The following is a 4349-nucleotide window of genomic DNA, read 5'->3' on the forward strand; positions in this document are numbered from 1 at the left end:
CACTACGATGTGGGCACCGGCCGGTGGCCCCTCCGAGGCCCGTGAAAGCAGATGGCCTCGGTCTTCTCGAGGGCCACCTTTAAACCTAAACGCCGAATGCGGCTCACTACGACCGGTGCCCACCGCCGCCAGGATCGCGGCGCCCTGGAAGGTCTTAGACGTCGCCGTGACCAACGTGTCATCCGCATAACACGTCACGTCGACGCCCCAGAGATTGGCACCACGGAGCACCCAGTCGTACCCGATGTTCCACAAGAGGGGCCTAGAACCGACCCTGTGGAACACCGCACGACATCGCTCTTCGGTGCCACCCGTCGGCGCCGGATACACCACGTACCTGTCAGAAGGTACGCGTGCACCAGACGCCTGAGATAGGGCGGCACCACATGGTACCGCAGTGCTTCGTTGATGCATGGCCAGGGGAGCGAATTAAAGCGTTGGAGATGTCGACGAAACCGCGATGACAACCTTTCCCTGGCCACTGCTGCCTCCGCCTGCGACTTGACCCGCAGAATCGCGTGGACAGTTGAGCGTCCACTCCTAAAGCCAAACTGTTTGTCGGCCAAATTTGGACCGACCCTCTCGAGATGCTCGACGAGGCGCGCGTGTATAATACGCTCAAAAAGTTTGGCGACCTCGTCGAGCAGCACGATGGGCCGGTAGGCCGACGGCGACTCTGCGGGTCTCCCCTCTTTCTTAAGCAGGACGAGCTTCCCGACTTTCCAACGCGCCGGGAAGACGCCCTGCACCATACAGGCGGAGAATAGACTGCGGAGCCGCGGCCCCAGGTACTCGAGGGCTAACACCCAGGCTTTCCGGGGATGCCGTCGAGACCCGGGGCGGTGTTTTGCCCCGCAGTCGAAACACTGCCGCCCGCATTTCCGCGGGCGAAACCTCTGGAATATCCCTTGCCGAAAGTTCCGACGACGATGACGCCAACTCCGGTGGCGCCATCGGTGGAGAGTGGTCTCCTCGGTGGCCGGGAACAAGGCCGCGACAACGTTGGCCAATAAATCTGGCCTGAGACTCTCCGACAGTGGAGGCGCCGCCGTACGAAGCTTGTTCATAACTAGCTTGTATGGGCGCCCCACGGGTCCGCGTCGAGTCTCCAAAACTCCCTACGTGCCGCGACCTTGGCCCTGTGAATGGCCACCCGCAGCGCTCTCTTCGCCTCTGGATAGAGGCCGTAGAGCTGCCGCTCCTGGTCTTCGTGGTCTCTTCCTCGGATTCGGCGGCGGCGATGTCTGGCGCATCGGCGGCGCGCAGCCACGCATGACGCGCGCAACTGCGCTAACTCCGCCGACCACCAGTACACCTCCCGCCGCGGAGGACGACGGAGCGCCCGGGGCATGGCGGCGTCGCAGACATCCGACATTGCCACCCCGAACCACTCCGCCTCCTGCTCTACCCGACCCGACCCTCCGGCTCGGGGAGCCACGAGACTGCCAGAGCGGCCAACTCTAGGGCCTCCTTGTCGAGGCGTCTCTTAAGGCCCACCGCGGGCCGTCCTGTCGAGGGGCACTCGGTCCAACCTATTGGGCCGGATACTCGGGGGCGCGGAGACATCGAACCTTATATATACGGTGGTCCGACAGCGTCTCCACGCCCACGAGGACTCTCCAGCCCTGGACACGACGTGCGACGGCGGGGCTTCCAAACGACAAATCCACAATAGACCCGCCGTTGTGCCGCACGCACGTGTCCAGCGAGCCCGTGGTCAGGAGGACCAGGCCGAGGGAAATCGCCCATTCCTCCAGGACCTCACCGCGAGCGTCGGTCGCCGGCGAACCCTAGACCGCGGACTTCGCGTTGAAGTCGCCGGCGACGATCGCCGGGTGAGGTTGGCCCTGCTCAACCAGGGCCCCAGCCGAACGAGAAAAGATTCGAACTCGGCCAGAGGTCTGTTGGGGAGAAATAAACTCCTACAATCCACAAGTCCCCAACAGAGCCGCGACGCATCCCTGGCCCTTCTCGACTTTTGCGAAGGGCGGGGAGCCAGCGGCACCCTGGTGATGATGGCCACCGACCCGTCGATGTCCCCTACCCAGTTATCGCGGGGAGGGACAAAATACGGTTCGGCGACCACGGCCACTTGCACCGACCACTGCGCCAGGCTTTGGGACAACAGGTCCTGGGCGCGGGCGCAGTGGTTGATGTTCGCCTGGAGGAAAACTAGGTCCATTACTGATGGGCGATCTCCTCCACGTCCATCTCGGCCACTGGTTGCGGTGGGCCCGCCGCCTGCGGCTGGGACAGAACCTCAGCCGCGGCGGCATTCCTTCCTTGGGGCGGCGCCGGTTGCGTCGGGAGGGGCAGAACAAGCCTTCCCCGAGCCGGTGCCTGGCGGGCCTGCCGGCGGCAGCGCAGACGGCGCAGAGCGCCGGGGCCTTGCACTCACGGGCTTTATGGCCCGCTTGACCGCAGCGATAGCACAACTCGCTGCGGTCCACCGCGCAGTCGCAGCGCTCCCTAACGTGCCCGCTCTCCAGGCACCGGAAGCACCGCAGGGGCCGCGACTCGAGGACAGTCACTCGAGCCGCGGTCCGGCCCTGATCAAAATTCGGCCCGCCCCCTTCACCTTTTGGGCCGCCTTTATGGGCAAGCGAACCCAGGCGGTCCCAACGCCGGATCGATCGGGGCGGATTTGCCCCACTTTGATTGTGTCCGCGGGACACTCACCGGCTCTGGAGAGGGGCCGCCGCGACCGACTCCGGAGTGGCCGTGTAGTCCTACTCCGTCAGCCGCAGCTCTGCAGTCGTCGTGGGCCGGGAGATCTTCATATCCTCCGACCCACCGACGCACTCCCTCAGCCTCTCGGCAACGGAGTTGGCCCTCTCCTCCGAGTTGGCCCCGGGCACCTCGTACATCGGGGCGCCCGTGGCCGTGACCGTCGGCTTTAACCTCGATATATCCAATCCGGTGAGGTCCACGCGATTCTGTGCGTCCGTGAGGACTGTACGTCAGACCCTTTGCCATGGCTGCCGGTGTCAACGAAATTACCACGGCCGCAGATCGTGGCGGCCGCAGTTTGGGTTCCTTCCGGCGCGAAGGTTTTGGCGGCTGCACGCTGGTTGTTGTTGGCGCTGCTGTCGTCTTCCCCTTCTTCTTCCTTCTGGCCCACCTCGACCCATCGCGTCACCAATGAGGCAGGCGCCGGCGGCAGCGGACGGGGCTCCGGCGCGGGTTGACTGCCGGCTCTTTTCTTCCGCCCTTCTTCGGCGGAGCCTGGTGCTTTGCTTCTTTGCAGGCTGGCGCTCTTCTCTGCGTCTTTCTCACGGTTTGCTGGCGCCAACGCTGGTGTCGACGCCGCCGCTGTAGAAGGGCCCGCTACGGCTTGCGGCGGAGCGCTGGAAGGCCCAGCAATGGGAGCGGGGATAGTGGGGGCAGGAGTGGGAGCCTGAGCGGGCTGGGCCGTCTTTTTTCCCCTCCCTTTTCCTTTCTCCTTCCTCGGCTTGGCGTGGGTTCTCCAACATAACCGTCGCTCACTGGGGAGTTCGACATCCACGGGAGTGGTCTTCTTCTCGTGTGCCAGCGGCGGCGTTGCGCCGGGCCCATGGGATCGATTCCATCCGGGCTTGGACCCTCGCTTCGACCATCGCCAGCATCTCTCTCTGTGGACGGCCCTTTGGCGGCCGCCTCCAGCTCTTCAGAGGCGTCGTTTCGAGCTGTATTCTCCTCCTGTATTACCTTCATGTTTGCCTCGAGCCGGGCACAATTCTCCTGCCACTTCTTTGTCTCGCTCTCCGAGAAGAGCGATTACAGCGGACTCAGGTTGGTCTACGTACCTGGCAATTTTGTTAGTGACCCAGTTTAATGCCTTCTGGGAAGTGCCTTTGAGGTTGCCGATTTCCTCACTGTTGTTCGTACTACCTGGACCACACTGTCTTAGGTCTTCCCTCAGCACGGGTCGGTCCTCATCTTCGGTCTCTGATGCCTTGGGAGGATCGGCGAAAGATTCCATGCTTGTTCCCACGAGTATGGGGGAAAGGGTGGTCCGCCCAGGCAGAGCCCCCTGTACCTGGGTAAGCCTAGCGTAACCCGCACAGAGTGTCGGCCGGTACTCTGGCGGGGGTCGCACTCGAGACCGAACTACCCATCGGCCATGCATCCCTCGCGGTGCGCCGCCGCTTGGGATTCGGGGTGATTTTTATAGAGGTTTTCTTCCTCGCGGTCCGGGCGGTTAAGCCAAGACCCTCGGTCCGGCAGGAGCGCGAGACATATCCACAGACCTCCATACCGAGGGTTACGATTTGTGACGGTGGCAATGAAAGGAGAATCCCCCACTGCCTGCTCGGGGCGGGGTGAGCGCACACCGAGCCCGCCGACACCCCGGGACGGAACCGGGAGCT

Source organism: Manduca sexta, unplaced genomic scaffold, assembly GCF_014839805.1.
Source record: "Manduca sexta isolate Smith_Timp_Sample1 unplaced genomic scaffold, JHU_Msex_v1.0 HiC_scaffold_2657, whole genome shotgun sequence".
NCBI classification, from domain to species: domain Eukaryota; kingdom Metazoa; phylum Arthropoda; class Insecta; order Lepidoptera; family Sphingidae; genus Manduca; species Manduca sexta.